This window comes from Gymnoscopelus braueri (assembly GCF_963280865.1).
Source record: "Gymnoscopelus braueri genome assembly, chromosome: 10".
Taxonomy (NCBI): Eukaryota; Metazoa; Chordata; class Actinopteri; order Myctophiformes; family Myctophidae; genus Gymnoscopelus; species Gymnoscopelus braueri.
In genome coordinates this window covers 50715923-50739876 of record NC_137611.1, presented here as the reverse complement: position 1 = coordinate 50739876, position 23954 = coordinate 50715923, and positions in this window count along the sequence as shown.

The following is a 23954-nucleotide window of genomic DNA, read 5'->3' as shown; positions in this document are numbered from 1 at the left end:
GACAGGAGACGGTGCTTGGCGCCGGAACTTCGGAGGTACGCACGCGTTCGGGGAGAGCCCCTCTACACCGCCACACTCTCCGCTAAGCGGGAGAGCTGTATTTGGAAAAGTGGCGGGCCGTCCAGTGAGGTCAGGGGTCAGAAAAGGTCTGTTTTCAGACAATAGTGTATACAAATTGGACACTGCAGGAGACGGTGCTTGGCGCCGGAACTTCGGAGGTACGCACGCGTTCGGGGAGAGCCCCTCTACACCGCCACACTCTCCGCTAAGCGGGAGAGCTGTATTTGGAAAAGTGGCGGGCCGTCCAGTGAGGTCAGGGGTCAGAAAAGGTCTGTTTTCAGACAATAGTGTATACAAATTGGACACTGGACAGGAGACGGTGCTTGGCGCCGGAACTTCGGAGGTACGCACGCGTTCGGGGAGAGCCCCTCTACACCGCCACACTCTCCGCTAAGCGGGAGAGCTGTATTTGGAAAAGTGGCGGGCCGTCCAGTGTATACAATAGTGTATACAAATTGGACACTGGACACTGGACAGGAGACGGTGCTTGGCGCCGGAACTTCGGAGGTACGCACGCGTTCGGGGAGAGCCCCTCTACACCGCCACACTCCTCGCTAAGCGGGAGAGCTGTATTTGGAAAAGTGGCGGGCCGTCCAGTGAGGTCAGGGGTCAGAAAAGGTCCCTTTTCAGACAATAGTGTATACAAATTGGACACTGGACACTGGACAGGAGACGGTGCTTGGCGCCGGAACTTCGGAGGTACGCACGCGTTCGGGGAGAGCCCCTCTACACCGCCACACTCTCCGCTAAGCAGGAGAGCTGTATTTGGAAAAGTGGCGGGCCGTCCAGTGTATACAATAGTGTATACAAATTGGACACTGGACACTGGACAGGAGACGGTGCTTGGCGCCGGAACTTCGGAGGTACGCACGCGTTCGGGGAGAGCCCCTCTACACCGCCACACTCTCCGCTAAGCGGGAGAGCTGTATTTGGAAAAGTGGCGGGCCGTCCAGTGAGGTCAGGGGTCAGAAAAGGTCCGTTTTCAGACAATAGTGTATACAAATTGGACACTGGACACTGGACAGGAGACGGTGCTTGGCGCCGGAACTTCGGAGGTACGCACGCGTTCGGGGAGAGCCCCTCTACACTGCCACACTCTCCCCTAAGCGGGAGAGCTGTATTTGGAAAAGTGGCGGGCCGTCCAGTGAGGTCAGGGGTCAGAAAAGGTCCCTTTTCAGACAATAGTGTATACAAATTGGACACTGGACACTGGACAGGAGACGGTGCTTGACTCCGGAACTTCGGAGGTACGCACGCGTTCGGGGAGAGCCCCTCTACACCGCCACACTCTCCGCTAAGCGGGAGAGCTGTATTTGGAAAAGTGGCGGGCCGTCCAGTGTATACAATAGTGTATACAAATTGGACACTGGACACTGGACAGGAGACGGTGCTTGGCGCCGGAACTTCGGAGGTACGCACGCGTTCGGGGAGAGCCCCTCTACACCGCCACACTCTCCGCTAAGCGGGAGAGCTGTATTTGGAAAAGTGGCGGGCCGTCCAGTGAGGTCAGGGGTCAGAAAAGGTCTGTTTTCAGACAATAGTGTATACAAATTGGACACTGCAGGAGACGGTGCTTGGCGCCGGAACTTCGGAGGTACGCACGCGTTCGGGGAGAGCCCCTCTACACCGCCACACTCTCCGCTAAGCGGGAGAGCTGTATTTGGAAAAGTGGCGGGCCGTCCAGTGAGGTCAGGGGTCAGAAAAGGTCTGTTTTCAGACAATAGTGTATACAAATTGGACACTGGACAGGAGACGGTGCTTGGCGCCGGAACTTCGGAGGTACGCACGCGTTCGGGGAGAGCCCCTCTACACCGCCACACTCTCCGCTAAGCGGGAGAGCTGTATTTGGAAAAGTGGCGGGCCGTCCAGTGAGGTCAAGGGGTCAGAAAAGGTCCGTTTTCAGACAATAGTGTATACAAATTGGACACTGGACACTGGACAGGAGACGGTGCTTGGCGCCGGAACTTCGGAGGTACGCACGCGTTCGGGGAGAGCCCCTCTACACTGCCACACTCTCCGCTAAGCGGGAGAGCTGTATTTGGAAAAGTGGCGGGCCGTCCAGTGAGGTCAGGGGTCAGAAAAGGTCCCTTTTCAGACAATTTTGTATACAAATTGGACACTGGACACTGGACAGGAGACGGTGCTTGGCGCCGGAACTTCGGAGGTACGCACGCGTTCGGGGGGAGCCCCTCTACACTGCCAAACTCTCCGCTAAGCGGGAGAGCTGTATTTGGAAAAGTGGCGGGCCGTCCAGTGTATACAATAGTGTATACAAATTGGACACTGGACACTGGACAGGAGACGGTGCTTGGCGCCGGAACTTCGGAGGTACGCACGCGTTCGGGGAGAGCCCCTCTACACCGCCACACTCTTCGCTAAGCGGGAGAGCTGTATTTGGAAAAGTGGCGGGCCGTCCAGTGAGGTCAGGGGTCAGAAAAGGTCCCTTTTCAGACAATAGTGTATACAAATTGGACACTGGACACTGGACAGGAGACGGTGCTTGGCGCCGGAACTTCGGAGGTACGCACGCGTTCGGGGAGAGCCCCTCTACACCGCCACACTCTCCGCTAAGCAGGAGAGCTGTATTTGGAAAAGTGGCGGGCCGTCCAGTGTATACAATAGTGTATACAAATTGGACACTGGACACTGGACAGGAGACGGTGCTTGGCGCCGGAACTTCGGAGGTACGCACGCGTTCGGGGAGAGCCCCTCTACACCGCCACACTCTCCGCTAAGCGGGAGAGCTGTATTTGGAAAAGTGGCGGGCCGTCCAGTGAGGTCAGGGGTCAGAAAAGGTCCGTTTTCAGACAATAGTGTATACAAATTGGACACTGGACACTGGACAGGAGACGGTGCTTGGCGCCGGAACTTCGGAGGTACGCACGCGTTCGGGGAGAGCCCCTCTACACTGCCACACTCTCCCCTAAGCGGGAGAGCTGTATTTGGAAAAGTGGCGGGCCGTCCAGTGAGGTCAGGGGTCAGAAAAGGTCCCTTTTCAGACAATAGTGTATACAAATTGGACACTGGACACTGGACAGGAGACGGTGCTTGACTCCGGAACTTCGGAGGTACGCACGCGTTCGGGGAGAGCCCCTCTACACCGCCACACTCTCCGCTAAGCGGGAGAGCTGTATTTGGAAAAGTGGCGGGCCGTCCAGTGTATACAATAGTGTATACAAATTGGACACTGGACACTGGACAGGAGACGGTGCTTGGCGCCGGAACTTCGGAGGTACGCACGCGTTCGGGGAGAGCCCCTCTACACCGCCACACTCTCCGCTAAGCGGGAGAGCTGTATTTGGAAAAGTGGCGGGCCGTCCAGTGAGGTCAGGGGTCAGAAAAGGTCCCTTTTCAGACAATAGTGTATACAAATTGGACACTGGACACTGGACAGGAGACGGTGCTTGACTCCGGAACTTCGGAGGTACGCACGCGTTCGGGGAGAGCCCCTCTACACCGCCACACTCTCCGCTAAGCGGGAGAGCTGTATTTGGAAAAGTGGCGGGCCGTCCAGTGTATACAATAGTGTATACAAATTGGACACTGGACACTGGACAGGAGACGGTGCTTGGCGCCGGAACTTCGGAGGTACGCACGCGTTCGGGGAGAGCCCCTCTACACCGCCACACTCTCCGCTAAGCGGGAGAGCTGTATTTGGAAAAGTGGCGGGCCGTCCAGTGAGGTCAGGGGTCAGAAAAGGTCCCTTTTCAGACAATAGTGTATACAAATTGGACACTGGACACTGGACAGGAGACTGTGCTTGGCGCCGGAACTTCGGAGGTACGCACGCGTTCGGGGAGAGCCCCTCTACACTGCCACACTCTCCGCTAAGCGGGAGAGCTGTATTTGGTAAAGTGGCGGGCCGTCCAGTGAGGTCAGGGGTCAGAAAAGGTCAGTTTTCAGACAATAGTGTATACAAATTGGACACTGGACACTGGACAGGAGACGGTGCTTGGCGCCGGAACTTCGGAGGTACGCACGCGTTCGGGGAGAGCCCCTCTACACCGCCACACTCTCCGCTAAGCGGGAGAGCTGTATTTGGAAAAGTGGCGGGCCGTCCAGTGAGGTCAGGGGTCAGAAAAGGTCTGTTTTCAGACAATAGTGTATACAAATTGGACACTGCAGGAGACGGTGCTTGGCGCCGGAACTTCGGAGGTACGCACGCGTTCGGGGAGAGCCCCTCTACACCGCCACACTCTCCGCTAAGCGGGAGAGCTGTATTTGGAAAAGTGGCGGGCCGTCCAGTGAGGTCAGGGGTCAGAAAAGGTCCGTTTTCAGACAATAGTGTATACAAATTGGACACTGGACACTGGACAGGAGACGGTGCTTGGCGCCGGAACTTCGGAGGTACGCACGCGTTCGGGGAGAGCCCCTCTACACCGCCACACTCTCCGCTAAGCGGGAGAGCTGTATTTGGAAAAGTGGCGGGCCGTCCAGTGTATACAATAGTGTATACAAATTGGACACTGGACACTGGACAGGAGACGGTGCTTGGCGCCGGAACTTCGGAGGTACGCACGCGTTCGGGGAGAGCCCCTCTACACTGCCACACTCTCCGCTAAGCGGGAGAGCTGTATTTGGAAAAGTGGCGGGCCGTCCAGTGAGGTCAGGGGTCAGAAAAGGTCCCTTTTCAGACAATAGTGTATACAAATTGGACACTGGACACTGGACAGGAGACGGTGCTTGGCGCCGGAACTTCGGAGGTACGCACGCGTTCGGGGGGAGCCCCTCTACACTGCCAAACTCTCCGCTAAGCGGGAGAGCTGTATTTGGAAAAGTGGCGGGCCGTCCAGTGTATACAATAGTGTATACAAATTGGACACTGGACACTGGACAGGAGACGGTGCTTGGCGCTGGAACTTCGGAGGTACGCACGCGTTCGGGGAGAGCCCCTCTACACCGCCACACTCTCCGCTAAGCGGGAGAGCTGTATTTGGAAAAGTGGCGGGCCGTCCAGTGAGGTCAGGGGTCAGAAAAGGTCTGTTTTCAGACAATAATGTATACAAATTGGACACTGGACAGGAGACGGTGCTTGGCGCCGGAACTTCGGAGGTACGCACGCGTTCGGGGAGAGCCCCTCTACACCGCCACACTCTCCGCTAAGCGGGAGAGCTGTATTTGGAAAAGTGGCGGGCCGTCCAGTGTATACAATAGTGTATACAAATTGGACACTGGACACTGGACAGGAGACGGTGCTTGGCGCCGGAACTTCGGAGGTACGCACGCGTTCGGGGAGAGCCCCTCTACACCGCCACACTCTCCGCTAAGCGGGAGAGCTGTATTTGGAAAAGTGGCGGGCCGTCCAGTGAGGTCAAGGGGTCAGAAAAGGTCCGTTTTCAGACAATAGTGTATACAAATTGGACACTGGACACTGGACAGGAGACGGTGCTTGGCGCCGGAACTTCGGAGGTACGCACGCGTTCGGGGAGAGCCCCTCTACACTGCCACACTCTCCGCTAAGCGGGAGAGCTGTATTTGGAAAAGTGGCGGGCCGTCCAGTGAGGTCAGGGGTCAGAAAAGGTCCCTTTTCAGACAATTTTGTATACAAATTGGACACTGGACACTGGACAGGAGACGGTGCTTGGCGCCGGAACTTCGGAGGTACGCACGCGTTCGGGGGGAGCCCCTCTACACTGCCACACTCTCCGCTAAGCGGGAGAGCTGTATTTGGAAAAGTGGCGGGCCGTCCAGTGTATACAATAGTGTATACAAATTGGACACTGGACACTGGACAGGAGACGGTGCTTGGCGCCGGAACTTCGGAGGTACGCACGCGTTCGGGGAGAGCCCCTCTACACCGCCACACTCTCCGCTAAGCGGGAGAGCTGTATTTGGAAAAGTGGCGGGCCGTCCAGTGTATACAATAGTGTATACAAATTGGACACTGGACACTGGACAGGAGACGGTGCTTGGCGCCGGAACTTCGGAGGTACGCACGCGTTCGGGGAGAGCCCCTCTACACTGCCACACTCTCCGCTAAGCGGGAGAGCTGTATTTGGAAAAGTGGCGGGCCGTCCAGTGAGGTCAGGGGTCAGAAAAGGTCCCTTTTCAGACAATAGTGTATACAAATTGGACACTGGACACTGGACAGGAGACGGTGCTTGGCGCCGGAACTTCGGAGGTACGCACGCGTTCGGGGGGAGCCCCTCTACACTGCCACACTCTCCGCTAAGCGGGAGAGCTGTATTTGGAAAAGTGGCGGGCCGTCCAGTGTATACAATAGTGTATACAAATTGGACACTGGACACTGGACAGGAGACGGTGCTTGGCGCCGGAACTTCGGAGGTACGCACGCGTTCGGGGAGAGCCCCTCTACACCGCCACACTCTCCGCTAAGCGGGAGAGCTGTATTTGGAAAAGTGGCGGGCCGTCCAGTGAGGTCAGGGGTCAGAAAAGGTCTGTTTTCAGACAATAATGTATACAAATTGGACACTGGACAGGAGACGGTGCTTGGCGCCGGAACTTCGGAGGTACGCACGCGTTCGGGGAGAGCCCCTCTACACCGCCACACTCTCCGCTAAGCGGGAGAGCTGTATTTGGAAAAGTGGCGGGCCGTCCAGTGTATACAATAGTGTATACAAATTGGACACTGGACACTGGACAGGAGACGGTGCTTGGCGCCGGAACTTCGGAGGTACGCACGCGTTCGGGGAGAGCCCCTCTACACCGCCACACTCTCCGCTAAGCGGGAGAGCTGTATTTGGAAAAGTGGCGGGCCGTCCAGTGAGGTCAAGGGGTCAGAAAAGGTCCGTTTTCAGACAATAGTGTATACAAATTGGACACTGGACACTGGACAGGAGACGGTGCTTGGCGCCGGAACTTCGGAGGTACGCACGCGTTCGGGGAGAGCCCCTCTACACTGCCACACTCTCCGCTAAGCGGGAGAGCTGTATTTGGAAAAGTGGCGGGCCGTCCAGTGAGGTCAGGGGTCAGAAAAGGTCCCTTTTCAGACAATTTTGTATACAAATTGGACACTGGACACTGGACAGGAGACGGTGCTTGGCGCCGGAACTTCGGAGGTACGCACGCGTTCGGGGGGAGCCCCTCTACACTGCCACACTCTCCGCTAAGCGGGAGAGCTGTATTTGGAAAAGTGGCGGGCCGTCCAGTGTATACAATAGTGTAAACAAATTGGACACTGGACACTGGACACTGGACAGGAGACGGTGCTTGGCGCCGGAACTTCGGAGGTACGCACGCGTTCGGGGAGAGCCCCTCTACACCGCCACACTCTTCGCTAAGCGGGAGAGCTGTATTTGGAAAAGTGGCGGGCCGTCCAGTGAGGTCAGGGGTCAGAAAAGGTCCCTTTTCAGACAATAGTGTATACAAATTGGACACTGGACACTGGACAGGAGACGGTGCTTGGCGCCGGAACTTCGGAGGTACGCACGCGTTCGGGGAGAGCCCCTCTACACCGCCACACTCTCCGCTAAGCAGGAGAGCTGTATTTGGAAAAGTGGCGGGCCGTCCAGTGTATACAATAGTGTATACAAATTGGACACTGGACACTGGACAGGAGACGGTGCTTGGCGCCGGAACTTCGGAGGTACGCACGCGTTCGGGGAGAGCCCCTCTACACCGCCACACTCTCCGCTAAGCGGGAGAGCTGTATTTGGAAAAGTGGCGGGCCGTCCAGTGAGGTCAGGGGTCAGAAAAGGTCCGTTTTCAGACAATAGTGTATACAAATTGGACACTGGACACTGGACAGGAGACGGTGCTTGGCGCCGGAACTTCGGAGGTACGCACGCGTTCGGGGAGAGCCCCTCTACACTGCCACACTCTCCCCTAAGCGGGAGAGCTGTATTTGGAAAAGTGGCGGGCCGTCCAGTGAGGTCAGGGGTCAGAAAAGGTCCCTTTTCAGACAATAGTGTATACAAATTGGACACTGGACACTGGACAGGAGACGGTGCTTGACTCCGGAACTTCGGAGGTACGCACGCGTTCGGGGAGAGCCCCTCTACACCGCCACACTCTCCGCTAAGCGGGAGAGCTGTATTTGGAAAAGTGGCGGGCCGTCCAGTGTATACAATAGTGTATACAAATTGGACACTGGACACTGGACAGGAGACGGTGCTTGGCGCCGGAACTTCGGAGGTACGCACGCGTTCGGGGAGAGCCCCTCTACACCGCCACACTCTCCGCTAAGCGGGAGAGCTGTATTTGGAAAAGTGGCGGGCCGTCCAGTGAGGTCAGGGGTCAGAAAAGGTCCCTTTTCAGACAATAGTGTATACAAATTGGACACTGGACACTGGACAGGAGACGGTGCTTGACTCCGGAACTTCGGAGGTACGCACGCGTTCGGGGAGAGCCCCTCTACACCGCCACACTCTCCGCTAAGCGGGAGAGCTGTATTTGGAAAAGTGGCGGGCCGTCCAGTGTATACAATAGTGTATACAAATTGGACACTGGACACTGGACAGGAGACGGTGCTTGGCGCCGGAACTTCGGAGGTACGCACGCGTTCGGGGAGAGCCCCTCTACACCGCCACACTCTCCGCTAAGCGGGAGAGCTGTATTTGGAAAAGTGGCGGGCCGTCCAGTGAGGTCAGGGGTCAGAAAAGGTCCCTTTTCAGACAATAGTGTATACAAATTGGACACTGGACACTGGACAGGAGACTGTGCTTGGCGCCGGAACTTCGGAGGTACGCACGCGTTCGGGGAGAGCCCCTCTACACTGCCACACTCTCCGCTAAGCGGGAGAGCTGTATTTGGTAAAGTGGCGGGCCGTCCAGTGAGGTCAGGGGTCAGAAAAGGTCCCTTTTCAGACAATAGTGTATACAAATTGGACACTGGACACTGGACAGGAGACGGTGCTTGGCGCCGGAACTTCGGAGGTACGCACGCGTTCGGGGGGAGCCCCTCTACACTGCCACACTCTCCGCTAAGCGGGAGAGCTGTATTTGGAAAAGTGGCGGGCCGTCCAGTGTATACAATAGTGTATACAAATTGGACACTGGACACTGGACAGGAGACGGTGCTTGGCGCCGGAACTTCGGAGGTACGCACGCGTTCGGGGAGAGCCCCTCTACACCGCCACACTCTCCGCTAAGCGGGAGAGCTGTATTTGGAAAAGTGGCGGGCCGTCCAGTGAGGTCAGGGGTCAGAAAAGGTCTGTTTTCAGACAATAATGTATACAAATTGGACACTGGACAGGAGACGGTGCTTGGCGCCGGAACTTCGGAGGTACGCACGCGTTCGGGGAGAGCCCCTCTACACCGCCACACTCTCCGCTAAGCGGGAGAGCTGTATTTGGAAAAGTGGCGGGCCGTCCAGTGTATACAATAGTGTATACAAATTGGACACTGGACACTGGACAGGAGACGGTGCTTGGCGCCGGAACTTCGGAGGTACGCACGCGTTCGGGGAGAGCCCCTCTACACTGCCACACTCTCCGCTAAGCGGGAGAGCTGTATTTGGAAAAGTGGCGGGCCGTCCAGTGAGGTCAGGGGTCAGAAAAGGTCCGTTTTCAGACAATAGTGTATACAAATTGGACACTGGACACTGGACAGGAGACGGTGCTTGGCGCCGGAACTTCGGAGGTACGCACGCGTTCGGGGAGAGCCCCTCTACACCGCCACACTCTCCGCTAAGCGGGAGAGCTGTATTTGGAAAAGTGGCGGGCCGTCCAGTGTATACAATAGTGTATACAAATTGGACACTGGACACTGGACAGGAGACGGTGCTTGGCGCCGGAACTTCGGAGGTACGCACGCGTTCGGGGAGAGCCCCTCTACACTGCCACACTCTCCGCTAAGCGGGAGAGCTGTATTTGGAAAAGTGGCGGGCCGTCCAGTGAGGTCAGGGGTCAGAAAAGGTCCCTTTTCAGACAATAGTGTATACAAATTGGACACTGGACACTGGACAGGAGACGGTGCTTGGCGCCGGAACTTCGGAGGTACGCACGCGTTCGGGGGGAGCCCCTCTACACTGCCACACTCTCCGCTAAGCGGGAGAGCTGTATTTGGAAAAGTGGCGGGCCGTCCAGTGTATACAATAGTGTATACAAATTGGACACTGGACACTGGACAGGAGACGGTGCTTGGCGCCGGAACTTCGGAGGTACGCACGCGTTCGGGGAGAGCCCCTCTACACCGCCACACTCTCCGCTAAGCGGGAGAGCTGTATTTGGAAAAGTGGCGGGCCGTCCAGTGAGGTCAGGGGTCAGAAAAGGTCTGTTTTCAGACAATAATGTATACAAATTGGACACTGGACAGGAGACGGTGCTTGGCGCCGGAACTTCGGAGGTACGCACGCGTTCGGGGAGAGCCCCTCTACACCGCCACACTCTCCGCTAAGCGGGAGAGCTGTATTTGGAAAAGTGGCGGGCCGTCCAGTGTATACAATAGTGTATACAAATTGGACACTGGACACTGGACAGGAGACGGTGCTTGGCGCCGGAACTTCGGAGGTACGCACGCGTTCGGGGAGAGCCCCTCTACACCGCCACACTCTCCGCTAAGCGGGAGAGCTGTATTTGGAAAAGTGGCGGGCCGTCCAGTGAGGTCAAGGGGTCAGAAAAGGTCCGTTTTCAGACAATAGTGTATACAAATTGGACACTGGACACTGGACAGGAGACGGTGCTTGGCGCCGGAACTTCGGAGGTACGCACGCGTTCGGGGAGAGCCCCTCTACACTGCCACACTCTCCGCTAAGCGGGAGAGCTGTATTTGGAAAAGTGGCGGGCCGTCCAGTGAGGTCAGGGGTCAGAAAAGGTCCCTTTTCAGACAATTTTGTATACAAATTGGACACTGGACACTGGACAGGAGACGGTGCTTGGCGCCGGAACTTCGGAGGTACGCACGCGTTCGGGGGGAGCCCCTCTACACTGCCACACTCTCCGCTAAGCGGGAGAGCTGTATTTGGAAAAGTGGCGGGCCGTCCAGTGTATACAATAGTGTATACAAATTGGACACTGGACACTGGACAGGAGACGGTGCTTGGCGCCGGAACTTCGGAGGTACGCAAGCGTTCGGGGAGAGCCCCTCTACACCGCCACACTCTTCGCTAAGCGGGAGAGCTGTATTTGGAAAAGTGGCGGGCCGTCCAGTGAGGTCAGGGGTCAGAAAAGGTCCCTTTTCAGACAATAGTGTATACAAATTGGACACTGGACACTGGACAGGAGACGGTGCTTGGCGCCGGAACTTCGGAGGTACGCACGCGTTCGGGGAGAGCCCCTCTACACCGCCACACTCTCCGCTAAGCAGGAGAGCTGTATTTGGAAAAGTGGCGGGCCGTCCAGTGTATACAATAGTGTATACAAATTGGACACTGGACACTGGACAGGAGACGGTGCTTGGCGCCGGAACTTCGGAGGTACGCACGCGTTCGGGGAGAGCCCCTCTACACCGCCACACTCTCCGCTAAGCGGGAGAGCTGTATTTGGAAAAGTGGCGGGCCGTCCAGTGAGGTCAGGGGTCAGAAAAGGTCCGTTTTCAGACAATAGTGTATACAAATTGGACACTGGACACTGGACAGGAGACGGTGCTTGGCGCCGGAACTTCGGAGGTACGCACGCGTTCGGGGAGAGCCCCTCTACACTGCCACACTCTCCCCTAAGCGGGAGAGCTGTATTTGGAAAAGTGGCGGGCCGTCCAGTGAGGTCAGGGGTCAGAAAAGGTCCCTTTTCAGACAATAGTGTATACAAATTGGACACTGGACACTGGACAGGAGACGGTGCTTGACTCCGGAACTTCGGAGGTACGCACGCGTTCGGGGAGAGCCCCTCTACACCGCCACACTCTCCGCTAAGCGGGAGAGCTGTATTTGGAAAAGTGGCGGGCCGTCCAGTGTATACAATAGTGTATACAAATTGGACACTGGACACTGGACAGGAGACGGTGCTTGGCGCCGGAACTTCGGAGGTACGCACGCGTTCGGGGAGAGCCCCTCTACACCGCCACACTCTCCGCTAAGCGGGAGAGCTGTATTTGGAAAAGTGGCGGGCCGTCCAGTGAGGTCAGGGGTCAGAAAAGGTCCCTTTTCAGACAATAGTGTATACAAATTGGACACTGGACACTGGACAGGAGACGGTGCTTGACTCCGGAACTTCGGAGGTACGCACGCGTTCGGGGAGAGCCCCTCTACACCGCCACACTCTCCGCTAAGCGGGAGAGCTGTATTTGGAAAAGTGGCGGGCCGTCCAGTGTATACAATAGTGTATACAAATTGGACACTGGACACTGGACAGGAGACGGTGCTTGGCGCCGGAACTTCGGAGGTACGCACGCGTTCGGGGAGAGCCCCTCTACACCGCCACACTCTCCGCTAAGCGGGAGAGCTGTATTTGGAAAAGTGGCGGGCCGTCCAGTGAGGTCAGGGGTCAGAAAAGGTCCCTTTTCAGACAATAGTGTATACAAATTGGACACTGGACACTGGACAGGAGACTGTGCTTGGCGCCGGAACTTCGGAGGTACGCACGCGTTCGGGGAGAGCCCCTCTACACTGCCACACTCTCCGCTAAGCGGGAGAGCTGTATTTGGTAAAGTGGCGGGCCGTCCAGTGAGGTCAGGGGTCAGAAAAGGTCAGTTTTCAGACAATAGTGTATACAAATTGGACACTGGACACTGGACAGGAGACGGTGCTTGGCGCCGGAACTTCGGAGGTACGCACGCGTTCGGGGAGAGCCCCTCTACACCGCCACACTCTCCGCTAAGCGGGAGAGCTGTATTTGGAAAAGTGGCGGGCCGTCCAGTGAGGTCAGGGGTCAGAAAAGGTCTGTTTTCAGACAATAGTGTATACAAATTGGACACTGCAGGAGACGGTGCTTGGCGCCGGAACTTCGGAGGTACGCACGCGTTCGGGGAGAGCCCCTCTACACCGCCACACTCTCCGCTAAGCGGGAGAGCTGTATTTGGAAAAGTGGCGGGCCGTCCAGTGTATACAATAGTGTATACAAATTGGACACTGGACACTGGACAGGAGACGGTGCTTGGCGCCGGAACTTCGGAGGTACGCACGCGTTCGGGGAGAGCCCCTCTACACCGCCACACTCTCCGCTAAGCGGGAGAGCTGTATTTGGAAAAGTGGCGGGCCGTCCAGTGAGGTCAGGGGTCAGAAAAGGTCCCTTTTCAGACAATAGTGTATACAAATTGGACACTGGACACTGGACAGGAGACTGTGCTTGGCGCCGGAACTTCGGAGGTACGCACGCGTTCGGGGAGAGCCCCTCTACACTGCCACACTCTCCGCTAAGCGGGAGAGCTGTATTTGGTAAAGTGGCGGGCCGTCCAGTGAGGTCAGGGGTCAGAAAAGGTCCCTTTTCAGACAATAGTGTATACAAATTGGACACTGGACACTGGACAGGAGACGGTGCTTGGCGCCGGAACTTCGGAGGTACGCACGCGTTCGGGGGGAGCCCCTCTACACTGCCACACTCTCCGCTAAGCGGGAGAGCTGTATTTGGAAAAGTGGCGGGCCGTCCAGTGTATACAATAGTGTATACAAATTGGACACTGGACACTGGACAGGAGACGGTGCTTGGCGCCGGAACTTCGGAGGTACGCACGCGTTCGGGGAGAGCCCCTCTACACCGCCACACTCTCCGCTAAGCGGGAGAGCTGTATTTGGAAAAGTGGCGGGCCGTCCAGTGAGGTCAGGGGTCAGAAAAGGTCTGTTTTCAGACAATAATGTATACAAATTGGACACTGGACAGGAGACGGTGCTTGGCGCCGGAACTTCGGAGGTACGCACGCGTTCGGGGAGAGCCCCTCTACACCGCCACACTCTCCGCTAAGCGGGAGAGCTGTATTTGGAAAAGTGGCGGGCCGTCCAGTGTATACAATAGTGTATACAAATTGGACACTGGACACTGGACAGGAGACGGTGCTTGGCGCCGGAACTTCGGAGGTACGCACGCGTTCGGGGAGAGCCCCTCTACACTGCCACACTCTCCGCTAAGCGGGAGAGCTGTATTTGGAAAAGTGGCGGGCCGTCCAGTGAGGTCAGGGGTCAGAAAAGGTCCGTTTTCAGACAATAGTGTATACAAATTGGACACTGGACACTGGACAGGAGACGGTGCTTGGCGCCGGAACTTCGGAGGTACGCACGCGTTCGGGGAGAGCCCCTCTACACCGCCACACTCTCCGCTAAGCGGGAGAGCTGTATTTGGAAAAGTGGCGGGCCGTCCAGTGTATACAATAGTGTATACAAATTGGACACTGGACACTGGACAGGAGACGGTGCTTGGCGCCGGAACTTCGGAGGTACGCACGCGTTCGGGGAGAGCCCCTCTACACTGCCACACTCTCCGCTAAGCGGGAGAGCTGTATTTGGAAAAGTGGCGGGCCGTCCAGTGAGGTCAGGGGTCAGAAAAGGTCCCTTTTCAGACAATAGTGTATACAAATTGGACACTGGACACTGGACAGGAGACGGTGCTTGGCGCCGGAACTTCGGAGGTACGCACGCGTTCGGGGGGAGCCCCTCTACACTGCCACACTCTCCGCTAAGCGGGAGAGCTGTATTTGGAAAAGTGGCGGGCCGTCCAGTGTATACAATAGTGTATACAAATTGGACACTGGACACTGGACAGGAGACGGTGCTTGGCGCCGGAACTTCGGAGGTACGCACGCGTTCGGGGAGAGCCCCTCTACACCGCCACACTCTCCGCTAAGCGGGAGAGCTGTATTTGGAAAAGTGGCGGGCCGTCCAGTGAGGTCAGGGGTCAGAAAAGGTCTGTTTTCAGACAATAATGTATACAAATTGGACACTGGACAGGAGACGGTGCTTGGCGCCGGAACTTCGGAGGTACGCACGCGTTCGGGGAGAGCCCCTCTACACCGCCACACTCTCCGCTAAGCGGGAGAGCTGTATTTGGAAAAGTGGCGGGCCGTCCAGTGTATACAATAGTGTATACAAATTGGACACTGGACACTGGACAGGAGACGGTGCTTGGCGCCGGAACTTCGGAGGTACGCACGCGTTCGGGGAGAGCCCCTCTACACCGCCACACTCTCCGCTAAGCGGGAGAGCTGTATTTGGAAAAGTGGCGGGCCGTCCAGTGAGGTCAAGGGGTCAGAAAAGGTCCGTTTTCAGACAATAGTGTATACAAATTGGACACTGGACACTGGACAGGAGACGGTGCTTGGCGCCGGAACTTCGGAGGTACGCACGCGTTCGGGGAGAGCCCCTCTACACTGCCACACTCTCCGCTAAGCGGGAGAGCTGTATTTGGAAAAGTGGCGGGCCGTCCAGTGAGGTCAGGGGTCAGAAAAGGTCCCTTTTCAGACAATTTTGTATACAAATTGGACACTGGACACTGGACAGGAGACGGTGCTTGGCGCCGGAACTTCGGAGGTACGCACGCGTTCGGGGGGAGCCCCTCTACACTGCCACACTCTCCGCTAAGCGGGAGAGCTGTATTTGGAAAAGTGGCGGGCCGTCCAGTGTATACAATAGTGTATACAAATTGGACACTGGACACTGGACAGGAGACGGTGCTTGGCGCCGGAACTTCGGAGGTACGCAAGCGTTCGGGGAGAGCCCCTCTACACCGCCACACTCTTCGCTAAGCGGGAGAGCTGTATTTGGAAAAGTGGCGGGCCGTCCAGTGAGGTCAGGGGTCAGAAAAGGTCCCTTTTCAGACAATAGTGTATACAAATTGGACACTGGACACTGGACAGGAGACGGTGCTTGGCGCCGGAACTTCGGAGGTACGCACGCGTTCGGGGAGAGCCCCTCTACACCGCCACACTCTCCGCTAAGCAGGAGAGCTGTATTTGGAAAAGTGGCGGGCCGTCCAGTGTATACAATAGTGTATACAAATTGGACACTGGACACTGGACAGGAGACGGTGCTTGGCGCCGGAACTTCGGAGGTACGCACGCGTTCGGGGAGAGCCCCTCTACACCGCCACACTCTCCGCTAAGCGGGAGAGCTGTATTTGGAAAAGTGGCGGGCCGTCCAGTGAGGTCAGGGGTCAGAAAAGGTCCGTTTTCAGACAATAGTGTATACAAATTGGACACTGGACACTGGACAGGAGACGGTGCTTGGCGCCGGAACTTCGGAGGTACGCACGCGTTCGGGGAGAGCCCCTCTACACTGCCACACTCTCCCCTAAGCGGGAGAGCTGTATTTGGAAAAGTGGCGGGCCGTCCAGTGAGGTCAGGGGTCAGAAAAGGTCCCTTTTCAGACAATAGTGTATACAAATTGGACACTGGACACTGGACAGGAGACGGTGCTTGACTCCGGAACTTCGGAGGTACGCACGCGTTCGGGGAGAGCCCCTCTACACCGCCACACTCTCCGCTAAGCGGGAGAGCTGTATTTGGAAAAGTGGCGGGCCGTCCAGTGTATACAATAGTGTATACAAATTGGACACTGGACACTGGACAGGAGACGGTGCTTGGCGCCGGAACTTCGGAGGTACGCACGCGTTCGGGGAGAGCCCCTCTACACCGCCACACTCTCCGCTAAGCGGGAGAGCTGTATTTGGAAAAGTGGCGGGCCGTCCAGTGAGGTCAGGGGTCAGAAAAGGTCCCTTTTCAGACAATAGTGTATACAAATTGGACACTGGACACTGGACAGGAGACGGTGCTTGACTCCGGAACTTCGGAGGTACGCACGCGTTCGGGGAGAGCCCCTCTACACCGCCACACTCTCCGCTAAGCGGGAGAGCTGTATTTGGAAAAGTGGCGGGCCGTCCAGTGTATACAATAGTGTATACAAATTGGACACTGGACACTGGACAGGAGACGGTGCTTGGCGCCGGAACTTCGGAGGTACGCACGCGTTCGGGGAGAGCCCCTCTACACCGCCACACTCTCCGCTAAGCGGGAGAGCTGTATTTGGAAAAGTGGCGGGCCGTCCAGTGAGGTCAGGGGTCAGAAAAGGTCCCTTTTCAGACAATAGTGTATACAAATTGGACACTGGACACTGGACAGGAGACTGTGCTTGGCGCCGGAACTTCGGAGGTACGCACGCGTTCGGGGAGAGCCCCTCTACACTGCCACACTCTCCGCTAAGCGGGAGAGCTGTATTTGGTAAAGTGGCGGGCCGTCCAGTGAGGTCAGGGGTCAGAAAAGGTCAGTTTTCAGACAATAGTGTATACAAATTGGACACTGGACACTGGACAGGAGACGGTGCTTGGCGCCGGAACTTCGGAGGTACGCACGCGTTCGGGGAGAGCCCCTCTACACCGCCACACTCTCCGCTAAGCGGGAGAGCTGTATTTGGAAAAGTGGCGGGCCGTCCAGTGAGGTCAGGGGTCAGAAAAGGTCTGTTTTCAGACAATAGTGTATACAAATTGGACACTGCAGGAGACGGTGCTTGGCGCCGGAACTTCGGAGGTACGCACGCGTTCGGGGAGAGCCCCTCTACACCGCCACACTCTCCGCTAAGCGGGAGAGCTGTATTTGGAAAAGTGGCGGGCCGTCCAGTGAGGTCAGGGGTCAGAAAAGGTCTGTTTTCAGACAATAGTGTATACAAATTGGACACTGGACAGGAGACGGTGCTTGGCGCCGGAACTTCGGAGGTACGCACGCGTTCGGGGAGAGCCCCTCTACACCGCCACACTCTCCGCTAAGCGGGAGAGCTGTATTTGGAAAAGTGGCGGGCCGTCCAGTGAGGTCAGGGGTCAGAAAAGGTCCCTTTTCAGACAATAGTGTATACAAATTGGACACTGGACACTGGACAGGAGACGGTGCTTGGCGCCGGAACTTCGGAGGTACGCACGCGTTCGGGGAGAGCCCCTCTACACTGCCACACTCTCCGCTAAGCGGGAGAGCTGTATTTGGAAAAGTGGCGGGCCGTCCAGTGAGGTCAGGGGTCAGAAAAGGTCCGTTTTCAGACAATAGTGTATACAAATTGGACACTGGACAGGAGACGGTGCTTGGCGCCGGAACTTCGGAGGTACGCACGCGTTCGGGGAGAGCCCCTCTACACCGCCACACTCTCCTCTAAGCGGGAGAGCTGTATTTGGAAAAGTGGCGGGCCGTCCAGTGAGGTCAGGGGTCAGAAAAGGTCCGTTTTCAGACAATAGTGTATACAAATTGGACACTGGACACTGGACAGGAGACGGTGCTTGGCGCCGGAACTTCGGAGGTACGCAAGCGTTCGGGGAGAGCCCCTCTACACTGCCACACTCTCCGCTAAGCGGGAGAGCTGTATTTGGAAAAGTGGCGGGCCGTCCAGTGAGGTCAGGGGTCAGAAAAGGTCCCTTTTCAGACAATAGTGTATACAAATTGGACACTGGACACTGGACAGGAGACGGTGCTTGACTCCGGAACTTCGGAGGTACGCACGCGTTCGGGGAGAGCCCCTCTACACCGCCACACTCTCCGCTAAGCGGGAGAGCTGTATTTGGAAAAGTGGCGGGCCGTCCAGTGTATACAATAGTGTATACAAATTGGACACTGGACACTGGACAGGAGACGGTGCTTGGCGCCGGAACTTCGGAGGTACGCACGCGTTCGGGGAGAGCCCCTCTACACCGCCACACTCTCCGCTAAGCGGGAGAGCTGTATTTGGAAAAGTGGCGGGCCGTCCAGTGAGGTCAGGGGTCAGAAAAGGTCCCTTTTCAGACAATAGTGTATACAAATTGGACACTGGACACTGGACAGGAGACTGTGCTTGGCGCCGGAACTTCGGAGGTACGCACGCGTTCGGGGAGAGCCCCTCTACACTGCCACACTCTCCGCTAAGCGGGAGAGCTGTATTTGGTAAAGTGGCGGGCCGTCCAGTGAGGTCAGGGGTCAGAAAAGGTCAGTTTTCAGACAATAGTGTATACAAATTGGACACTGGACACTGGACAGGAGACGGTGCTTGGCGCCGGAACTTCGGAGGTACGCACGCGTTCGGGGAGAGCCCCTCTACACCGCCACACTCTCCGCTAAGCGGGAGAGCTGTATTTGGAAAAGTGGCGGGCCGTCCAGTGAGGTCAGGGGTCAGAAAAGGTCTGTTTTCAGACAATAGTGTATACAAATTGGACACTGCAGGAGACGGTGCTTGGCGCCGGAACTTCGGAGGTACGCACGCGTTCGGGGAGAGCCCCTCTACACCGCCACACTCTCCGCTAAGCGGGAGAGCTGTATTTGGAAAAGTGGCGGGCCGTCCAGTGAGGTCAGGGGTCAGAAAAGGTCTGTTTTCAGACAATAGTGTATACAAATTGGACACTGGACAGGAGACGGTGCTTGGCGCCGGAACTTCGGAGGTACGCACGCGTTCGGGGAGAGCCCCTCTACACCGCCACACTCTCCGCTAAGCGGGAGAGCTGTATTTGGAAAAGTGGCGGGCCGTCCAGTGTATACAATAGTGTATACAAATTGGACACTGGACACTGGACAGGAGACGGTGCTTGGCGCCGGAACTTCGGAGGTACGCACGCGTTCGGGGAGAGCCCCTCTACACCGCCACACTCTTCGCTAAGCGGGAGAGCTGTATTTGGAAAAGTGGCGGGCCGTCCAGTGAGGTCAGGGGTCAGAAAAGGTCCCTTTTCAGACAATAGTGTATACAAATTGGACACTGGACACTGGACAGGAGACGGTGCTTGACTCCGGAACTTCGGAGGTACGCACGCGTTCGGGGAGAGCCCCTCTACACCGCCACACTCTCCGCTAAGCGGGAGAGCTGTATTTGGAAAAGTGGCGGGCCGTCCAGTGAGGTCAGGGGTCAGAAAAGGTCTGTTTTCAGACAATAGTGTATACAAATTGGACACTGGACAGGAGACGGTGCTTGGCGCCGGAACTTCGGAGGTACGCACGCGTTCGGGGAGAGCCCCTCTACACCGCCACACTCTCCGCTAAGCGGGAGAGCTGTATTTGGAAAAGTGGCGGGCCGTCCAGTGAGGTCAGGGGTCAGAAAAGGTCCCTTTTCAGACAATAGTGTATACAAATTGGACACTGGACACTGGACAGGAGACGGTGCTTGGCGCCGGAACTTCGGAGGTACGCACGCGTTCGGGGAGAGCCCCTCTACACTGCCACACTCTCCGCTAAGCGGGAGAGCTGTATTTGGAAAAGTGGCGGGCCGTCCAGTGAGGTCAGGGGTCAGAAAAGGTCCGTTTTCAGACAATAGTGTATACAAATTGGACACTGGACAGGAGACGGTGCTTGGCGCCGGAACTTCGGAGGTACGCACGCGTTCGGGGAGAGCCCCTCTACACCGCCACACTCTCCTCTAAGCGGGAGAGCTGTATTTGGAAAAGTGGCGGGCCGTCCAGTGAGGTCAGGGGTCAGAAAAGGTCCGTTTTCAGACAATAGTGTATACAAATTGGACACTGGACACTGGACAGGAGACGGTGCTTGGCGCCGGAACTTCGGAGGTACGCACGCGTTCGGGGAGAGCCCCTCTACACTGCCACACTCTCCGCTAAGCGGGAGAGCTGTATTTGGAAAAGTGGCGGGCCGTCCAGTGAGGTCAGGGGTCAGAAAAGGTCCCTTTTCAGACAATAGTGTATACAAATTGGACACTGGACACTGGACAGGAGACGGTGCTTGACTCCGGAACTTCGGAGGTACGCACGCGTTCGGGGAGAGCCCCTCTACACCGCCACACTCTCCGCTAAGCGGGAGAGCTGTATTTGGAAAAGTGGCGGGCCGTCCAGTGTATACAATAGTGTATACAAATTGGACACTGGACACTGGACAGGAGACGGTGCTTGGCGCCGGAACTTCGGAGGTACGCACGCGTTCGGGGAGAGCCCCTCTACACCGCCACACTCTCCGCTAAGCGGGAGAGCTGTATTTGGAAAAGTGGCGGGCCGTCCAGTGAGGTCAGGGGTCAGAAAAGGTCCCTTTTCAGACAATAGTGTATACAAATTGGACACTGGACACTGGACAGGAGACTGTGCTTGGCGCCGGAACTTCGGAGGTACGCACGCGTTCGGGGAGAGCCCCTCTACACTGCCACACTCTCCGCTAAGCGGGAGAGCTGTATTTGGTAAAGTGGCGGGCCGTCCAGTGAGGTCAGGGGTCAGAAAAGGTCAGTTTTCAGACAATAGTGTATACAAATTGGACACTGGACACTGGACAGGAGACGGTGCTTGGCGCCGGAACTTCGGAGGTACGCACGCGTTCGGGGAGAGCCCCTCTACACCGCCACACTCTCCGCTAAGCGGGAGAGCTGTATTTGGAAAAGTGGCGGGCCGTCCAGTGAGGTCAGGGGTCAGAAAAGGTCTGTTTTCAGACAATAGTGTATACAAATTGGACACTGCAGGAGACGGTGCTTGGCGCCGGAACTTCGGAGGTACGCACGCGTTCGGGGAGAGCCCCTCTACACCGCCACACTCTCCGCTAAGCGGGAGAGCTGTATTTGGAAAAGTGGCGGGCCGTCCAGTGAGGTCAGGGGTCAGAAAAGGTCTGTTTTCAGACAATAGTGTATACAAATTGGACACTGGACAGGAGACGGTGCTTGGCGCCGGAACTTCGGAGGTACGCACGCGTTCGGGGAGAGCCCCTCTACACCGCCACACTCTCCGCTAAGCGGGAGAGCTGTATTTGGAAAAGTGGCGGGCCGTCCAGTGTATACAATAGTGTATACAAATTGGACACTGGACACTGGACAGGAGACGGTGCTTGGCGCCGGAACTTCGGAGGTACGCACGCGTTCGGGGAGAGCCCCTCTACACCGCCACACTCTTCGCTAAGCGGGAGAGCTGTATTTGGAAAAGTGGCGGGCCGTCCAGTGAGGTCAGGGGTCAGAAAAGGTCCCTTTTCAGACAATAGTGTATACAAATTGGACACTGGAAACTGGACAGGAGACGGTGCTTGGCGCCGGAACTTCGGAGGTACGCACGCGTTCGGGGAGAGCCCCTCTACACCGCCACACTCTCCGCTAAGCGGGAGAGCTGTATTTGGAAAAGTGGCGGGCCGTCCAGTGTATACAATAGTGTATACAAATTGGACACTGGACACTGGACAGGAGACGGTGCTTGGCGCCGGAACTTCGGAGGTACGCACGCGTTGGGGGAGAGCCCCTCTACACCGCCACACTCTCCGCTAAGCGGGAGAGCTGTATTTGGAAAAGTGGCGGGCCGTCCAGTGAGGTCAGGGGTCAGAAAAGGTCCGTTTTCAGACAATAGTGTATACAAATTGGACACTGGACACTGGACAGGAGACAGTGCTTGGCGCCGGAACTTCGGAGGTACGCACGCGTTCGGGGAGAGCCCCTCTACACTGCCACACTCTCCGCTAAGCGGGAGAGCTGTATTTGGAAAAGTGGCGGGCCGTCCAGTGAGGTCAGGGGTCAGAAAAGGTCCGTTTTCAGACAATAGTGTATACAAATTGGACACTGGACACTGGACAGGAGACGGTGCTTGGCGCCGGAACTTCGGAGGTACGCACGCGTTCGGGGAGAGCCCCTCTACACTGCCACACTCTCCCCTAAGCGGGAGAGCTGTATTTGGAAAAGTGGCGGGCCGTCCAGTGAGGTCAGGGGTCAGAAAAGGTCCCTTTTCAGACAATAGTGTATACAAATTGGACACTGGACACTGGACAGGAGACGGTGCTTGACTCCGGAACTTCGGAGGTACGCACGCGTTCGGGGAGAGCCCCTCTACACCGCCACACTCTCCGCTAAGCGGGAGAGCTGTATTTGGAAAAGTGGCGGGCCGTCCAGTGTATACAATAGTGTATACAAATTGGACACTGGACACTGGACAGGAGACGGTGCTTGGCGCCGGAACTTCGGAGGTACGCACGCGTTCGGGGAGAGCCCCTCTACACCGCCACACTCTCCGCTAAGCGGGAGAGCTGTATTTGGAAAAGTGGCGGGCCGTCCAGTGAGGTCAGGGGTCAGAAAAGGTCCCTTTTCAGACAATAGTGTATACAAATTGGACACTGGACACTGGACAGGAGACGGTGCTTGACTCCGGAACTTCGGAGGTACGCACGCGTTCGGGGAGAGCCCCTCTACACCGCCACACTCTCCGCTAAGCAGGAGAGCTGTATTTGGAAAAGTGGCGGGCCGTCCAGTGTATACAATAGTGTATACAAATTGGACACTGGACACTGGACAGGAGACGGTGCTTGGCGCCGGAACTTCGGAGGTACGCACGCGTTCGGGGAGAGCCCCTCTACACCGCCACACTCTCCGCTAAGCGGGAGAGCTGTATTTGGAAAAGTGGCGGGCCGTCCAGTGAGGTCAGGGGTCAGAAAAGGTCCGTTTTCAGACAATAGTGTATACAAATTGGACACTGGACACTGGACAGGAGACGGTGCTTGGCGCCGGAACTTCGGAGGTACGCACGCGTTCGGGGAGAGCCCCTCTACACTGCCACACTCTCCCCTAAGCGGGAGAGCTGTATTTGGAAAAGTGGCGGGCCGTCCAGTGAGGTCAGGGGTCAGAAAAGGTCCCTTTTCAGACAATAGTGTATACAAATTGGACACTGGACACTGGACAGGAGACGGTGCTTGACTCCGGAACTTCGGAGGTACGCACGCGTTCGGGGAGAGCCCCTCTACACCGCCACACTCTCCGCTAAGCGGGAGAGCTGTATTTGGAAAAGTGGCGGGCCGTCCAGTGTATACAATAGTGTATACAAATTGGACACTGGACACTGGACAGGAGACGGTGCTTGGCGCCGGAACTTCGGAGGTACGCACGCGTTCGGGGAGAGCCCCTCTACACCGCCACACTCTCCGCTAAGCGGGAGAGCTGTATTTGGAAAAGTGGCGGGCCGTCCAGTGAGGTCAGGGGTCAGAAAAGGTCCCTTTTCAGACAATAGTGTATACAAATTGGACACTGGACACTGGACAGGAGACGGTGCTTGACTCCGGAACTTCGGAGGTACGCACGCGTTCGGGGAGAGCCCCTCTACACCGCCACACTCTCCGCTAAGCGGGAGAGCTGTATTTGGAAAAGTGGCGGGCCGTCCAGTGTATACAATAGTGTATACAAATTGGACACTGGACACTGGACAGGAGACGGTGCTTGGCACCGGAACTTCGGAGGTACGCACGCGT